General features: G+C 58.2%; 1 protein-coding gene across 9 annotated transcripts in view; it reads right to left on the bottom strand.

Moving 5' to 3' along the window:
- Positions 1 to 18,309, bottom strand: part of PCGF3 (polycomb group ring finger 3) — a 62,938-nt gene extending 44,629 nt beyond the window's left edge. For 2 of the 9 annotated variants that reach the window (XR_008524305.2, XM_063723259.1), the window contains exon 1: positions 18,078 to 18,259. The gene's annotated coding sequence lies outside the window, so the exon portion shown is untranslated. Of the gene's footprint in view, positions 1 to 15,761; positions 16,013 to 18,077 lie in introns of all 9 variants that reach the window. The other 7 variants (XM_063723260.1, XM_054553650.2, XM_054553648.1 and 4 more) reach the window with 6 other exon arrangements.
- Between the last annotated feature and the right edge of the window lie 383 nt (positions 18,310 to 18,692).

The following is an 18,692-nucleotide window of genomic DNA, read 5'->3' as shown; positions in this document are numbered from 1 at the left end:
AGAGCCCCATCCCTCCTTCCCGGGGGCGCGAAGCCCACCCCCTCCTCCGGTCTGCCCTGCCCTAACCCTCTGGGCACCCCACTCTGGTCACCCACCTTCTTCTGCTTCCCGAGGGCATCTTCCAGATCTTTTTCCACCTCCCTCCTCTCAGTGATCACACCCAGGGCCAGCCCCTCCAGGAGCCACTTCTAGCCTCCGAAATGCACCCTCCTCTCTCCCGTGGACCTTAAGGTCACCTGGCTCCATGGCTCGGGGCAACTGCAGCGAACAGGAGCCTTCAGAAATGCGCAGGGAACACAGCTCTCACCACACTTTCCAGACACATTCCGGCGCCGACGGCAGACGCGAGCGTGGACCCAGTGCGGACGGCGATGACTGTGTGTGGACCCTGTGCGGACGGCAATGACGCGAGTATGGACCCGGCACGGACGGCGATGACTGAGTGCGGACCCGGCGCGGGCGGCGATGACTGAGTGTGGACCCGGCGTGGGGCGATGACTGAGAGTGGACCCGGTGCGGACGCAGCCCCGATGTGAATGGACTTGTCTCTGATGCCTCAGTGTGACATATGCCTTCCTCTCCACCCAGCTCAGACACCCCCAAAACACCCCGCACGCCAGCCAGGCCGCTGCCTGGGGCAGCCTCCAGCTCCTGTCATTTAGCTGCCGGACGCTGGGAGAAGCTGCTGTTCCGAGTCGCGCCTACAGCACACAGCCGTCTGGATAACACAGTGGCTTTTGCTTTTTGTTTTGTTTTGCAGTAAAAGTCACATACACACGTATTCAGTACGATGTGCGAAGCGAAGGATGATATTAAGGAAAAACGTATCATCCTGAACACTCTGAGGCAGCGGCCGTTCTCCGTGTAAGGACGTGTCCGTGTCTGTGGGTGTGTCCTTAGATAACACTGCATAGGCATAGATGCTGCTCTCACACAGACGCCGTCCCACGCGCCCCGTGTGTCCTGCACTACGCGATGTGCTTCGATGCGGTTTCTGCAACGAAGGAGCTGCCACAGGCCTCTCCACGCCCACACACAGAGCCACCCAACCCATCCACCTCCCACAGGCCTCTCTCCACACCCACACGCAGAGCCACCCATCCACCAGTTTCCCACGGACCTCTCTCCACACCCACATGCAGAGACACCCGTCCACCCACCTCCCACAGGCCTCTCCCCATGCCCACACGCAGAGACACCCATCCATCCGTCTGCCACAGGCCTCTCTCCACACCCACACGCAGAGCCACCCATCTCCCTAAGGGTCCTACAGACCCTGGGGCCTGCGGTCAGCAGCCCCGCTCACCAGGGGCTTCTCTGTCCTGTGAAGGGAGTCCTGGGGGGCAGGGTGACCCCCAGCGAGTGCACTCTGCCCTCGCCCCGCCTTGCCCGCAGCCTCCTAGGGCACCGACTCCCTCTCTCCTCCGCTCTCCACCCCGGCGCCCTCTGCAGCCTGGAGGCTGCAGCCCCCTGCCCCGTCTGGCTGACTGCCCAGCCCAGCCTTCCTCTGGCGGGCTCTGCCAGGAGGAAGAGCCGGCATCACAAGCCCATGCCTGGTGCACATTTTCTTCTGCCACCCATATCTTAGGACAGCCTTGAAGTTTCTGTTGTTTGTGAGTCAGTTTTGCTGAGTTATGGAACTTTCCAGAAAACAGCTCCTGAGATTCACAGGCACAGAGCTGCAGGCATGTCCTGTGCCGGCATGGAACAGCCTCACTGGGGAACCCTGAGAATCAGGGCCCGCACTGTTGTAATGGGGCAGTGAGGTCGGTTTCACAAACACCCATGAAATCGTCACCACCGCCCGACAAGCAGTGTTCCCTCCCCAGGGTCCTCAGCCTCGCGGGTGCCCAGCCCAGGTAGGAGGGGTGGCGCCACATGGAGTCCCATCTGCTCCATGCCTCCCGTCTGAGCTCCTGCTGCCCATGGGGTCATCTTCTCCTCCTTGCTGTGTCCTCGGCCACTCCCTGGACCATGCCAGAGCTCCCGTCCAAGTGGTGAAACCCGCCCAGGACAGCTTTCTCCAAGCCACCCTCCCACTAAATCACCCTCCAGACAAGTCTGAGCTGTATCTTAGAGACAGAAATCCGACATGTCCTCCTGACAGCAAGGCCGGGCCTCACCCTCTGCTTCCCATGCCAGTGCAATCACGTTGGAACCACATCCATTCACATCAGGGCTGCGTCCATGCCGGGTCCACACTCACATCAGCGCCCGTCCACGCCAGGTCCACGCTCACATCGCCCGTCCACCCAGGTCCACACGCACGTCATTGACCATCCACGCTGGGTCCACACGCACGTCACTGACTGTCCACGCGGGGTCCTGTTCACGTCGGGGCTGCATCCACGCCAGATCCACATGCACGTCATTGCCCGTCCACGCCAGGTCCACACGCACGTCACTGCCCATCCACGCGGGGTCCTGTTCACATCAGGGCTGCGTCCACATCAGCCTTGCCCTCCTCCCAGCCATGCACAAGGCTCCCTGGCAGGAGGCCCTACCCACTCATGGGTGGGCCAGCTCCTGTCCACCTGACAAGAGACCCTGCACCTCTCTGGACGAGAAGCCCCACCTCCCGGAGCTGAAACCACTCTGCTGCCCTCCCTTGTGGCACTCTGTCCTCCCGCACAGTCACCCTCCCCAGCGGTGCGTGGGTGCTCCTCCCGCACAGTCACCCTCCCCAGCGACGCACGGGCGGGTGCTCCTCCCGCAGTCACCCTCCCCAGCGGCACGTGGGTGCTCCTCCCGCACAGTCACCCTCCCCAGCAGCGCGCGGGTGCTCCTCCCACACAGTCACCCTCCCCAGCGGCGCGCGGATGCTCCTCCTGCAGTCACCCTCCTCAGCGGCGCGCGGGTGCTGTGTGCGGCCTGGCCCCCTCGTGCTCGGCACACTCCAGCAGCAGGGCCACATCGGCGTCCTCATGAGGGGACACCATGTCCGGGGCTGTCACTCAGGAGGGAAAGGCCATCCAGTCGATGCCAGAGGCACCCCTGCCTTCACTGATGGGCTCTGCAAAACCTGTTTTCATTTATTTTCACATAAAAATGACCAAACTGCTGAAACTGGCCCCACAGATGCCCCCAACCCAACACTAGCTGTTCACAACACTGTGAACTGCACCACAGCTACGATCCCGGATGGGCTCTCGTTCCCATCGTCCGGAGAGTCCCTCCCTGTGTGACGCGGCCCCGACGCTCCGACTGCCAAGGGAGGAGCTGGGCTGGGGTCCCTTCCATGCCCCTGGCATCACTGCAGCAGCGGCAGCACACCGACGAGGCCCAGCCAGGCCACTGGACGCCTCCAGCTCTGTGTCTCTGCACCTGGTTCACCTGTGGCCTTTCCACAGCTGGCCTGACCCCAAACGCCCTGCCTGCACTGCCCTGCACCGTCCTGCCCCTCCAGCTCCGCTGCAGCCCTCAGCACCTGCCAAACACACACCGTCCCTTCTCCACCTCCCTATGGCGTAAACGCCTCGCTCCTGTTCCCTGACGGGACCCCGCATTGCAGCTGTACCACAGACACACACAGCTCCCTCACCAACCCGTGCGGAGGACACATGACCTGGGGAGGTGGCTCACAGCAGCCAGGGAGGAACAGACACCAACCACTCTCCGGCACCACCACATTCCTGAGCTGCGCCTGGCGAGAAGACAGTGCAGGCACGGAGGGTTCTCATCAACCTCGTGCGGACACACAGAACCACACTAAGCACTCTCTGTTCCTTCCCGCTGGAGACCAGCCAGGTTAGGAGGAAAAGGGAACTTTACATGGTTCTCTGCACAGCTATGTCACCCTAAAAGTTTTTTAAGAAAATGAAAAACAGCCGGGCAAGGTGGCTCACAACTGTAATCCCAGCACTTTGGGAGGCCGAGGCAGGCAGATCACAAGGTCAGGAGTTCGAGACCAGCCTGACCAACATGGTGAAATCCCATGTCTACTAAAAATACAAAAAATAGCCGGGCATGGTGGCACGTGCCTGTAGTCCCAGCTACTCAGGAGGCTGAGGCAGGAGAATCGCTTGAACCTGTATAGCAGAGGTTGCAATGAGCTGAGATCGTGCCATTGCACTCCAGCCTGGGTGACAGCGCAAGACTCTATCTCAAAAAAAAAAAAAAAAAGAAAAAAGAAAAAAAAGAAAATGAAAAACAACGATACAACATGACAGCGCTTTGAATTTAATTCTCAAAAGGGTCCGTGACTTGAAAGACAGTAAGCATCCCCGCTCCATCTCCAGCCAGCCAGGAACTGACCCCAGGCAGTAAAGTCGCCTCCCGCATGGCGCAGCCCCTACTATGGCCACAAAGCTCTCAGAGGGCCACGGGCTCCTGCCCACACCTGTGACAGCGAGCCCCCAGCCTGGTCCTTGACTCCCAGCCCCGCTCAGGGTGTTGCCTGCATTAGAGCAGCTGGGCCCCCAACTCCCAGCCAGAGCCAGCCGACCCCACCTCCGTGGACCGCGGCACTGTGGGGCCAAAACACAGAGCACAGCGCTCACACGGACAGGGCTGAGACCGGACAGGCCTCACTGCTGGGCTGACATTTCTCAGTAGCTGGGATTACAGGCGCGCACCAGCTCTCATTTTTTAAATTAAGTGTTTATACAAATATTTGTGTTCATACAAAGACCTGAGGTACATTCACTAAGGTGGGACCCCAGATGAGAGTCACTACCGGCCTCAGAGTGTAGCTCAGTGACATCCCCCTCAACCCAGGCCCCGCAGGCCTGCAGCCGTCCAGGAGGCCCAGGCAGGTTATACCTGAGGAGCTCGAGGGCCCTTCAGCAGTCCGGCCCCCAGTGCCGCCCCCGGGGCTACCCCACAGACCCCCCGACTCCACGTTTCCTCTCCAGGCACCTCAAGCGCAACCCTGCTTTGAACTCCCAACCAGACGTCTGACGGCTGCACGTCGGTGGGCAGCCGGCACGTCCATCAGGACTTCCCTGCCCTGACCTCTTCTGACAGCCTTGCACCCCAGGGAGCCCCAGACACCTCTGAGCCACCTGCACCTCCCTCACACTGGGCTCCCCTAGAAACCAATCTGCTGTGCCTTGAAGGACACCCGGCACCCACACAGCACCCTCGCCTCTGCCATACCAGGCCCCACTGACCTCAACGCAACACCCACAGGGTCCCCGAACACACAAGCCTGAGTGGACGCAGAGGCTCCTCAGGGCCATCAAGGTCAGTCCCTGGCCCTGCCATCAGCCCACACCTCCCTCTGCCCTTGCCTCTCCCTCTGCCCCTGCTGCATGGACTCCTCACTCACCGCAGGACATTCTCGGCCCTCTCGCTCAGGGCGCCCTGTGCCCAGAACACGCCCTCCTGCACCTTATCAAGCCTCTTCTCAATGTCATCTCAGTGATGCTGCAGAGACCACCTTGTTTGAAAGTAAGCACACACAGCCGGGCGCGGTGGCTCACACCTGTAATCCCAGCACTTTGGAAGGCCAAGGTGGGCAGATCACGAGGTCAGGAGCTCAAGAGCAGCTTGGCCAATACAGTGAAACCCCGTCGCTACTAAAAATACAAAAATTAGCTGGGTGTGGTGGCAGGCACCTGCAGTCCCAGCTACTCAGGAGGCTGAGACGGAAGAATCCCTTGAACCCAGGAGGTGGAGGTTGCAGTGAGCCGAGACTGTGCCACTGCACTCCAGTCTGAGTGACAAAGCAAGACTCTGAAAAAAAAAAGTAAGCACACACGTGCAAGCCCACGCACACACACCCACACACACGCACACCCCCTGCACATGCATGCACACCCCCATACATGCACACACATCCACAGGTGCACACAGGCGCACACACATGAGCACACATGCACACACATCCACACACGCACACACAGGCGCAACACACACACGTGCCCACGTGTGCACGCGCAGCAGGGCTCTAAGCTTATAATTTACTGACTTATTTTGTTCCCTGCCCATCTCCCTATGTCAGTCTTGTGCCTGGCGATATTAAAATTCAGGAGAAGGACTGGATGATCAAGTTGAGAAAATCTTCCCAAATGCTAGAAAAAGACAGGACATGGGAGAGAAAAGTTCCAACATCCCATTAATAGGTTTTGTAGAAAGAAGAGAGAAAAGTGAGAGAAGGAGCTTTGAATTACACTTTAATTTTATTTCCTCAGCGGGGCAACGAGCACACAGGCCTTGTATCATTCTCCATCATTCTCCAGGCCTGCGGCAGGCCCTCTTCACCTCAGAGGCTGAAACAATCCCTCAGGAGCACTGCCTGCCGGAATGAAGGGCCACAGAGCGCCGCACACAGCCACCCCCGACTACGGGGTCTCAGGGCGCAGAGGGGCCCACAGCTCCCCGGGGCAGAAGCCCCACAAAGGACTGGGGTTCAGTGTCCGGCTTCACAACGGCAACACTGAATTCTACAAGTCAAAGACACCATCCTTCCAGAGCTCTGAAGAAAATGACCTTCCACACAGAATTCCCTGCCCAGCCGCTCGACTATTCAGGATGAGAAGAAGCGAAGGCGTTTCCAGAGGTCTCAGGAAGGCTGCATGCCAATGTTCACTCAGAAAATGCCTGCCAAATACCTTCTGCGCCAGGCGGTGTTGGCAGCGCTGGTACCAGTCCGGCTCGGCCACTGCCGACTGCAATCATGCTCGAGCTGGGACTAGCTCAACAGTGGCCAGGGAGTGATGACTCAGGAAAAACACACCTACGGCAAGGAAGAAGAGGGACAGACTGCGCGGGGAGACCCAGCCGAGGAGGGTGAGGCTGCGAAGACAGCAGGCAACCCCGGACAGAGGCAAGAGAGCCAGAGACAGAGGCGACAACAAGGGCCCAAAGGACCACCAAGAGGTGGCTGGAGAACGAGGCCCTCAGACAGGAGGACACCAACAGAGGCCAAGGGGTGTGGGGCTGTGAGCTGACCCTCAAGGAGGTAGAGCTGGAGACGGTAAAGCCAGACGACACCGGGAAAGGAGAGGCAAGGTCAGAACGCAACTAACGGTGTCTATGGGGTCCCAGCACCAACGTCCAATTCTTACATTCAGTGTCTACAGGGTCCCAGCACCGACACCCGGTTCTCACCCTCAGTGTCTACAGGGTCCCAGCACCAACGCCCAGTTCTCACCCTCAGTGTCGACAGGGTCCCAGCACCGACACCCAGTTCTCACACTCACAGTGTCTACAGGGTCCCAGCACCGACACCCAGTTCTCACACTCACAGTGTCTACAGGGTCCCAGCACCGACACCCGGTTCTCACATTCAGTGTCTACAGGGTCCCAGCACCGACACCCGGTTCTCACACTCAGTGTCTACAGGGTCCCAGCACCAACGCCCAGTTCTCACCCTCAGTGTCGACAGGGTCCCAGCACCGACACCCAGTTCTCACACTCACAGTGTCTACAGGGTCCCAGCACCGACACCCGGTTCTCACCCTCAGTGTCTACAGGGTCCCAGCACCGACACCCGGTTCTCACATTCAGTGTCTACAGGGTCCCAGCACCCACACCCGGTTCTCACACTCACAGTGTCTACAGGGTCCCAGCACCAACGCCCAGTTCTCACCCTCAGTGTCTACAGGGTCCCAGCACCGACACCCAGTTCTCACACTCACAGTGTCTACAGGGTCCCAGCACCGACACCCGGTTCTCACACTCACAGTGTCTACAGGGTCCCAGCACCGACACCCAGTTCTCACACTCACAGTGTCTACAGGGTCCCAGGACCGACATCCAGTTCTCACACTCACAGTGTCTACAGGGTCCCAGCACCGACACCCAGTTCTCACACTCAGTGTCTACAGGGTCCCAGCACCGACGCCCGGTTCTCACACTCAGTGTCTACAGGGTCCCAGCACCGACGCCCGGTTCTCACACTCAGTGTCTACAGGGTACCAGCACCCACACCCGGTTCTCATACTCACAGTGTCTACAGAGTCCCAGCACCGACGCCCAGTTCTCAAACTCACAGTGTCTACAGGGTCCCAGCACCGACACCCGGTTCTCACATTCAGTGTCTACAGGGTCCCAGCACCCACACCCGGTTCTCACACTCACAGTGTCTACAGAGTCCCAGCACCCACACCCGGTTCTCACATTCAGTGTCTACAGGGTACCAGCACCCACACCCGGTTCTCATACTCACAGTGTCTACAGAGTCCCAGCACCCACACCCGGTTCTCATACTCACAGTGTCTACAGGGTCCCAGCACCGACGCCCAGTTCTCAAACTCACAGTGTCTACAGGGTCCCAGCACCGACACCCGGTTCTCACATTCAGTGTCTACAGGGTCCCAGCACCCACACCCGGTTCTCACACTCACAGTGTCTACAGGGTCCCAGCACCGACGCCCAGTTCTCACACTCAGTGTTTACAGGGTCCCAGGACCGACACCCAGTTCTCACACTCACAGTGTCTACAGGGTCCCAGCACCAATGCCCAGTTCTCACATTCAGTGTCTACAGGGTCCCAGCACCAACACCCAGTTCTCACACTCAGTGTCTACAGGGTCCCAGCACCGACACCTGATTTTCACATTCAGTGCCTACAAGGTCCCAGCACCAACACCCAGTTCTCACACTCACAGTGTCTACAGGGTCCCAGCACCAACACCCGGTTCTCACATTCAGTGTCTACAGGGTCCCAGCACCGACACCCAGTTCTCACACTCACAGTGTCTACAGGGTCCCAGCACCAACGCCCAGTTCTCACCCTCACAGTGTCTACAGGGTCCCAGCACCCACACCCAGTTCTCACATTCAGTGTCTACAGGGTCCCAGCACCCACACCCGGTTCTCACATTCAGTGTCTACAGGGTCCCAGCACCGACACCCAGTTCTCACCCTCAGTGTCGACAGGGTCCCAGCACCGACACCCAGTTCTCACACTCAGTGTCTACAGGGTCCCAGCACCGACACCCAGTTCTCACCCTCAGTGTCGACAGGGTCCCAGCACCGACATCCAGTTCTCACACTCACAGTGTCTACAGGGTCCCAGCACCGACACCCGGTTCTCACACTCATAGTGTCTACAGGGTCCCAGCACCAACGCCCAGTTCTCACATTCAGTGCCTACAGGGTCCCAGCACCGACACCCAGTTCTCACACTCACAGTGTCTACAGGGTCCCAGCACCAACACCCAGTTCTCACATTCAGTGTCTACAGGGTCCCAGCACTAACACCCAGTTCTCACACTCACAGTGTCTACAGGGCCCCAGCACCGACACCCAGTTCTCACACTCAGTGTCTACAGGGTCCCAGCACCGATACCCAGTTCTCAAACTCACAGTGTCTACAGGGTCCCAGCACCGACACCCGGTTCTCACATTCAGTGTCTACAGGGTCCCAGCACCGACACCCAGTTCTCACCCTCAGTGTCTACAGGGTCCCAGCACCGACACCCGGTTCTCACACTCATAGTGTCTACAGGGTCCCAGCACCAACGCCCAGTTCTCACATTCAGTGCCTACAGGGTCCCAGCACCGACACCCAGTTCTCACACTCACAGTGTCTACAGGGTCCCAGCACCAACACCCAGTTCTCACATTCAGTGTCTACAGGGTCCCAGCACTAACACCCGGTTCTCACACTCAGTGTCTACAGGGTCCCAGCACCGACACCCAGTTCTCAAACTCACAGTGTCTACAGGGTCCCAGCACCGACAACCAGTTCTCACACACACACAGTATCTACAGGGTCCCAGCACCGACACACAGTTCTCACACACTCACAGTGTCTACAGGATCCCAGCACTGACGCCCAGTTCTCACCCTCAGTGTCTACAGGGTCCCAGCACCGACACCCAGTTCTCACCCTCAGTGTCTACAGGGTCCCAGCACCGACACCCAGTTCTCACCCTCAGTGTCTACAGGGTCCCAGCACCGACGCCCAGTTCTGTTACTCACATACTGATCCACGGACTGCTGTAAAGGGACTTTTGAAGCTGTAATTAAGGTCCCAAATAAGCTACCTCAAAATCGGGAGTGCCCAGGTTTGCGTGACCTAGTGAGAAGAGTCCCTCCAGAGCAGCTTTCTCCAGCTGAGACTGAAGAGGATGTCAGGGGCCATGTCTCCGCTGGCCTGGCAGAAGGCAGTGGAGTGGGAAGGATGCGAGCCTGGTCCGCGGACAGGGAGACAAGACCTCCAGCGCCCGGGGGTCTCACCTGGCATGGTCAGAAGGGCCAGGACCTCCAGGGCAAGCCAGGCCCTGGCTGACTCTGGTTCAGGAAAACATGGAGACATGCTCAAGACAGCTGGGAAGAGGTAAGGCAGCCTGAAAATCAAGTAACGCTGTGAAGTAGGCGCCACCGTCCTAAGGTCACAGTGGGGCTGCAGCAGTGTGGGGGCCTCCCCTAGTTCTTGCTCTCAGGCGGGACTCACCTTCCCAGCAAGGCTCCTGTCCGGAGCCGCTCACAGGTGAGTCCAACTGAGAGAAGGAGAGGAAGCAAATGCGGCCAAATTCGGCCATGAGTGGGTCTGGGCAGTAGAGGGTGCCGTCCTGGTCTGTTCAGGCGGCTGCGACCAAAGCCCCTTACGCTGAGCAGCTGACAAACCACAGAACGCACCTCAGTTCTGCAGGCTGGGGGTCCAGAATCAAGGCGCTGGCAGATTTGGGGGCTGGTGGGGTCAGAGTCCCCACAGGCAGCGCCTTCTCTCGTGTCCTCAAATGACAGAGAGGGCGCTGGTCCCATCATCAGGGCAGAGCCTCCTGAGGGCCCCGCGCCTGACACCACCACCTTGGGGGTTAGGGTCCCCCATGGATTCTGGAGGACACAGAAGTTCAGACCACAGCAAGTGCTCACTGTGTAATTTTCTCCATTTTTCTGTATTGCGATTTTTTTTCTTAACAAAAATTTGGGTAAAAAAGTAAATTAAAATCACTTAACATTTAAAAAATTTTAAGGTGAGCTCTCGTGGCCCCCACATTCCAATGATGCCTGCCCTGTGCGCTCTCTGCCGTGCCAGGCTCACACTGTGAAATAAGCACAGCTTTTATGGTCTGATTCCTGGGCGGCATCAGGAATCCAACAAGTTCATACTCATGCCACCTCAGAACAGCTCCACACAGCATCCATGAGGATCAGCTTCCGGTTACTGTTTATTGAGCATCTAATACGGGCCACGCCCTGATCAAGAGCCTGGAAATGTAACAGCTCACAAGACCCAGACAGGAGACGCAGCCACAAAGTCATAGCCCCCCACGAGGCCACACAGGATCCATGAGGCCACAGCCCCCACCAGGCCACAGCCCTGACGATGCCACACAGGACCCACAAGACCACACAGGACCCACAAGGCCACAGCCCCCACCAGGCCACACAGGACCCATGAGGCCACAGCCCCCACCAGGCCACACAGGACCCATGAGGCCACAGCCCCCACGAGGCTGCACAGGACCCACAAAGCCACAGCCCCCACCAGGCTACACAGGACCCACAAAGCCACAGCCCCCACGAGGCCACAGTCCCCAGCAGGCCACACAGGACCCACGAGGCCACAGCCCCCAGCAGGCCACACAAGACCCACAAGGCAACAGCCCCACGAGGCCACACAGGACCCACGAGGCCACAGCCCCGAGGCCACACAAGACCCACAAGGCCACAGCCCCCACCAAGCCACACACAACCCACGAGGCTACGGCCCCCATGAGGCCACAGCCTCCACCAGGCCACACAGGACCCACAAAGCACATAGGACCCACTTGGCCACAGCCCCCAGGAGGCACACAGCCCCCACCAGGCCACACAGGACCCAGGAGGCACACAGGACCCACAAGGCACACAGCCCCCACCAGGCCACACAGGACCCACAAGGCACACAGCCCCCACCAGGCCACACAGGACCCAGGAGGCACACAGGACCCACAAGGCCACAGCCTCCACCAGGCCCACAGCCCTCATGAGGCCCACAGGCCCCCAACAAGGCCGTACAGCCCCCATGAGGCCCACAGCTCCCACGAGGCCCACAGCCCCCATAAGACCCACGAGGCCAACAGGACCCATTGATTAGAGGGAGTTTCAAGGAGGTCTGCAGACACATTTCCTCTCTTTGCGTCTATTTCTTATTAAACATCTGGAATTTGCTGTTAATGTAGCAAAGCCCAGCAAATATCAATGAATTTGAGAAAAAAAAAAAAAAGAAACCAAGCCAACAAATCCACTCTCTAAATGCACCTAAATATTAGAGTTTATTGGCCGGGCGCGGTGGCTCACGCCTGTAATCCCAGCACTTTGGGAGGCCGAGGCGGGTGGATCATGAGGTCAGGAGTTCGAGACCAGCCTGGCCAACATGGCGAAACCCCGTCTCTACTAAAAATACAAAAACTTAGCCGGGCGTGGTGGTGGGAGCCTGTAATCCCAGCTACTTAGGGAGCTGAGGCAGGAGAATTGCTTGAACCAGGAGGCGGAGGTTGCAGTGAGCCGAGATCGCGCCACTGCACTCCAGCCTGGGCTACAAGAGCTAAACTCCATCTCAAAACAAACAAACAAAAAAAAACAAACAAACAAACAAAAATATTAGAGTTTATCTTAAAAAAAAAGCAAGTCAATATAACAATAGGTTGAAAGACTATATTTTCTAGAGTATTAGTTCCTATCAATGGGAGTTTTGCTTAACTTAGTGGATAATTCTACAAAAATGCACCTAGGCAACATTCACTATTGTTCTTTGTCATTTTGGCATTTGCATAATTCAGTTCTGTCGGGAGAAACGTGGCAGATCTGGAAAGATAGTTTTGTCTTGTTTTTCTTAAGGCCTCACATTTTTAAAATTCAATGATAAACTATCAATGTATGAAATTAAAAATAATTTCAATTTTTGAAGCACAATTAATTGTACCATATTTTTGCAATATTAACAGCAAATATCATAATAAAAAATAGATAAACAATAGGAAACTGTCCCTAAACCTCACTATATTTCAATGGTAAAAGAAAAATTACATTTTCTTTTCTTTTTTTTTTACTTTTTATTTTTTTTCAGACAGAGTCTCACTCTGTCGCCCAGTCTGGAGTGCAATCTCAGATCACTGCAAACTCCGTCTCCCGGGTTCAAGCGATTCTCCTGCCTCAGCCTCCTGAGCAGCTGGGATTACAGGTGCCCACCACCATGCTCGGCTAATTTTTGTAGAAAAATTACACACGCGCGCCTAATTCTGTAGAAAAATTACATTTTCAACTTCAATTCTAACCATTAACCAAAAATAAGGCTGCAAACAAAATAAATCCTGCCATTTAATAAAGAGTAACAACATACACCAAAACAAGACTCACTTTATAATCCAAATCAAAAAACCCAAGTAAACAATTCTAGCGCATGGCAAAGGGCCCCTGCCGCACCCTGCAGCTCCTCGATTTCGCTACAGAGCCACGGTGGTCTAGAGAATGCGGCATGGTGGGAGGGGCGGCTGAGGTCTCCAGAGTCCAGGACAGGTCCCCTTCCCGCCCTAGCTCCAGCCCAGAACCGGAGGGAGGCATGGGGTCCGGCTCCCTGTGGAGTGGAGGGTGTGGGCTGGGAGCAGAGGCTCTGGCTCACAGTAGTGCCTGGACCCTGGAGCTAAGTCCTCACACCGGTCAAATGTCCAATATGGGCAGGGTCTCACGTCTCCTACGGCATTTTTATGAAGTCACAAATAACTACATGTGCAAGGTCTACCGTAAGTGGTAAAAACGTTTCCCCCATATATTTAAAATGGTTTAGGAAAACTTAACAGAAGCCGGTTGATAATTTCTGGAGCAAAATCACTGGCAAGAAGAAAATGAGGGGACTCTGGGAACAGCAAAAATCCTTGCACTTGAAGCTGTCGGAAAAGATTTGACATCAGTGACACATACCTTGTAATTTAATTTGTGGGGGGGTCTTTTGGCTTGCTACTGGTATTCCAAATTGCAAGTTAATTCCTAAGAATCCTTTCTATCTGTAATTTATCTTCTTTTACATATCACAAATATCTCAATCATGATGGTGACATCGGAGAAATCCACACCAATTAAAGAGACAGCTGAATGGTCACATCCTCATCTTAACACGTCACTCCACACGCAATCGCTGATTTACTTACGGGATGTCTCTCCAGTGCCCTGACAGGTGCCAGGCTCACAGCACCGCTGCGCTGGGCAGGCTTTAAGTGTTCCAGTGACCTTGCCTGCCCATCGTATGCCCACTGTTTTGGAGTCCCCTCCCCTCCAGTGTGTAGGGGCCGAATGACTCTTGGCAAAACTGGTAGAATGTCACTCCACAAAGACGGGACGTCCTTCCTGTCCCTCTCTGGCTTGGCATGGGCTCCCTCGGAGCTGCCCTATAGAGAAAGGAACTGAGGTCTCCAGCCCACAGTCATGTGACACAGCCTGGCTGTGGACCCTCCCCAGTCCAGCCTTCAGAGGAGACACAACCCCAGATGGGAGGTCCCTGAGCCAGAGCCCACCTGGTCTCCCAACCCACAGAAACAGTAAAATATCATTGGACTGTTGGTTTAAGGCAGGGGTTCTGGGGTAATCTGTCACACAGCAATATATAAATAATACAACCACTCAGCATGGCCACACCTCTAAAAACCTGGGAACCAGACAGTACAGAGCCAAACAAACCTGAACACTCAGCTTCACAAGCCTCTTCCACAATTTCACAAAGCGAATGACGTTTAAAAAACAGTAAAGGATATGTCAAAAGAGCAAATCAGAAGGAAGTGTTGAGTAAAAAGGTCCCTGGCGGTTACACTGGGCGAGTAAAAGCTTCTAGGTCCAGGCTGACCACGCAGGAACACAATGTGGCTGACACTGAGTACCCCGAAATGTTAAGCTGAAAACCTAACACGGTTTTCTCCTAAGTAACCAAGAAGTGAAGCTGTGGCAAAGATGAAATCCCAAACCATCTAATTCAGTGTCTCTCTTGGGAGTCTAGATAGCTCAGAGTTTTAGGGTTACACCTCATTGCACTGCCCAACTTCTAGGCAAGCCCGCACGCCTAATCCAAGGGGATGTCTCTGAAGAGTGGCCCTGCCGTTCATTCATTTGTTCATGCATCATTCACTTTTGCCTTTCATTCATTTGTTCATGCATCATTCACTTTTGCCTTTCATTCATTTGTTCTTGCATCATTCACTTTTGCCTTTCATTCATTTGTTCTTGCATCATTCACTCTTTTGGGAAATGTGCAGCACACCAAGCAGTCACATGGCACCCTCTGGGAGCGGGGTTCCTGGGATGACCACCCTCTCCAAACACCCCTGACAAGATGTCACTAGACAACGCTTCCCTAGTCAAAGGACGGCATAGACCGCTCGCTTCTGAATACCTCATGCACCCCACTTTTTCATTACCACTTCCAAATTAAAGGAAAACACCCACAAGTTTTCGATGAAAGGCTGATTCAAAGGTTTCAGAGAAATAAACCAACCCCCGCCCCCACCCCGAACACCACCAGGATCCTTTAATTCCTTCCCTTACTGGAGAGGGAGTGGGAAACAGCCTTGCCTGCTCCAACTTTCCTGACTTGGACCAACTGTCCCCAAAATATGCCCAGGAGTCCACATCCCAGCTCAGACCCCACCCCTCCTCCAAGTCTCCCGGACACTGGAAACGCCTCTACACTGAGGAAGTGGGGCACTCACGTGACCTTGAAGATGGGGAGAGGGGCAGGAGGGGTCGAAGGTGCTGGACACGGACCACAGCCAAGGCAAGGACAGGACAGCAGCCCTGGACGAGGGGCTGAGAGGGGAGGGCACAGTGCCAGCCTGAGGTGTGGAGCCTGTGGGCTGGGAGCTCCTGGAACCCTGAGGCCCCTGCCTCATACCTACCCCAGGTACCACCTAGGCGGTTCATGTGCAGGGGCTGTGGGGCTGGCCCAGGGTCTCATGGAAAGGGCCTCGGGTACCAGGATGCCAGATGCCTGGCCTTCACAGCAGGTGCGTCCAGCGGAGTGGGCTGGGCAGATTCAGGACACTGCTGGATTCCCCCACAAGGGTCCCAGTACTCCTTACCGTCTAGTCTTGGGGCCTACATGCTCCTCAGTGACTTGTTCAGGAGTCCCAGCCCTCTGAGGACCTGTCTGGAAGTTCCAGCTCTCATCAGGTCCTCTTTGAGAGCCTAGCCTTCTTCCCCGTCCACACCAGTGTCCCGACCCTAAGTGACCCCATTTGAGGTCCTGGTCATCTAGGAGCCTGCCCATGTCATGAGCCCTTCTCACTGTCCAGTCTCAGGGTGCCGGGCCCCAGGTGAAAACAGGGCTGTCCCAGGGTCCCAGGCCCCCGGGTGAAAACAGGGCTGTCCCATGGTCCCGGCCCCCGGGTAAAAACAGAGCTTCGCAGGGTCCTGGCCCCCGGGTGAAAACGGCTGTCTCAGGGTCCTCGGCCCCCGGGTGAAAACAGGGTTGTCTCAGGGTCCCAGCCCCCGGGTGAAAACAGGGCTGTCTCAGGGTCCTGGGCCCCGGGTGAAAACAGGGCTGTCTCAGGGTCCCGGGCCCCGGGGAGGACAGGACTGTCTCAGGGTCCCAGGCCCCGTGTGAAAACAGGGTTGTCCCACGGTCCCGGCCCCCGGGTGAAAACAGAGCTTCTCAGGGTCCTGGGCCCCGGGTGAAAACAGGGCTGTCTCAGGGTCCCAGGGAAGACGGGGCTGTCCCAGGGTCCCGGGGGAGGCAAGGCGGTCTCAGGGTCCCAGCAGTGCTCACAGGACTCACAGGACTGCTCCAGGGTCAGGTCCTCCTGAATTATGGTCATGGGGTCCTGGCCCTTGTCTGTGACCCACTTTAAGGCAGGACCTTCCTGGGGGATCTATTCTGCGGTCCTGGCATTCTTTGGGTTCTGCCTGGTCCCTAGGTCTGGCCCTCCTCCGTGATTCTTCCCAGGGTCCTAGCCCTCCCTGGGCCCTGCCAGGTGGCCAGGTCCGAGCCTCCTTGGTGACCCATCTTGAGGTCCCAGCCCTTCTCGGTGACCTGTCCCAGGGTCAGACCCTCCTGGATGATGTGTCATGGTGTCCTAGCACTCTGGGGGTCCTGTGCAATCCCAGAGCCCAACTCTCTTCAGATCCTGCCTGGTCTGAGGACCCAGCCCTCCCAGGGTCCTGCCTGGGCTGGGGTCTCGACCCTCCCAGGGTCCTGCCTGGGCTGGGGTCCCGGCCCTCCCAGGATCCTGCCTGGTCTGGGGTCTTCACCCTCTCAGGGTCCTGCCTGGGCTGGGGTCCCGGCCCTCCCGCGGTCCTGCCTGGGCTCCGCAGTCCTGCCTGGGCTGGGGTCCCGGCCCTCCCGCGGTCCTGCCTGGGCTGGGGTCTTCACCCTCCCAGGGTCCTGCCTGGGCTGAGGTCTTGGCCCTCCCGGGGTCCTGCCTGGGCTGGGGTCTTGGCCCTCCCGGGGTCCTGCCCGGTCTGGGGTCTTAGGCCTCCCTGGGTCCTGCCCGGGCCGGGGTCTTGGCCCTCCCTGGGTCCTGCCCGGGCCGGGGTCTTGGCCCTCCCGCGGTCCTGCCTGGGCTGGGGTCTTGGCCCTCGGGGGTCCTGCCTGGGCTGGGGTCTTGGCCCTCGGGGGTCCTGCCTGGGCTGGGGTCTTGGCCCTCGGGGGTCCTGCCTGGGCTGGGGTCTTGGCCCTGCCGGGGTCCGGCCTGGGCTGGGGTCTCGCCCTACCTGGGTCCTGCCTGGGCTGGGGTCTCGCCCTCCCTGCGTCCTGCCTGGACTGGGGTCTTGCCCTCCCTGCGGCCTGCCTGGGCTGGGGTCTTGCCCTCCCTATGTCCTGCCTGGGCTGGGGTCTTGCCCTCCCTGCGGCCTGCCTGGGCTGCTGTCCCAGCCCTCCCTGGATCCTGCCTGAGCTGGGGTCTTGGTCCTCCCTGGTCCTGCCTGGGCTGGGGTCTTCGACCTCCCGGGGTCCTGCCTGGGCTGGGGTCTTGGCCCTCCCGGAGTCCTGCCTGGGCTGGGGTCTTCGACCTCCCGGAGTCCTGCCTGGGCTGGGGTGCCGGCCCTCCCGGGCTCCAGCCCTCCCCCGGGCCTGCCAAGGGCTTCCCGGGCCAGGCCGACGGGGACGACGGAGCGCGGGCCCGGGGTTCGGAGCCTTCCGGGCCGGACACGGGCCGAGGCCGCAGCCTGAGGAGCGGGAGCCGAGGGCCCAGGCCAGGCGGGGCGGACTCACTGACCTGCGGTCTCGGGGCTGCGGGCGAGCAAGGCGCACGCGGGGTCCGCGCCGGAGGGGGGAGGGGGCGCCGCTCCCTCTGGGTCCCCCCCAAGAGGAGGAGAAAAAAGCCCGTCCGGAGTTTAAAACAAAGAGGCGGAAATGCCCGAGCCGAGCCGAGCGCCGCGTCGGGGGCGCCGCGCTCGGAGCATGCGCGGTGTGCTGCTGGGCTCCCACCCCGCGGCAAGGGGCGTGGGCGGGGCCGGGCGGTAAGGGGCGGGGATAGGGGCGGGGATGGGGCGGGGGCGTGGTCAGAGAGCGCAGGCGCTTCGGGCCTGGGCTCGGCCGAGGGAGCCTCCGGGCGCGAGGGTTAGGGGCGGGGCATAGGGCTGGGCCACGAGGGGCGTGGTCAGGGGACGACAGGACCGCGCTGCGCTGAGGGACCCGACGGGTCCTGGACGATCGTGAGCTGGGGCGCTGGAGCAGCAGGGTCCTCAGGCCCGGGTCCCTCCGGGGGTGCCGTCCGGTACGGGTGCTGCTGTCCTTTCTGGGAGCCGGGACTGAGCGCCCTCCCGGCAGGGTTAAGGGTCAGGGTTAGGGTCGGGGGTCGGGTTAGGGGTCAGAGTCAGGGTTAGGGTTG

This window comes from Pongo abelii, chromosome 3, assembly GCF_028885655.2.
Source record: "Pongo abelii isolate AG06213 chromosome 3, NHGRI_mPonAbe1-v2.0_pri, whole genome shotgun sequence".
In the NCBI taxonomy this organism is placed as follows: Eukaryota; Metazoa; Chordata; class Mammalia; order Primates; family Hominidae; genus Pongo; species Pongo abelii.
Note: the sequence above shows the minus strand (reverse complement) of the source record. Positions and strands in the feature narration are given on the sequence as shown.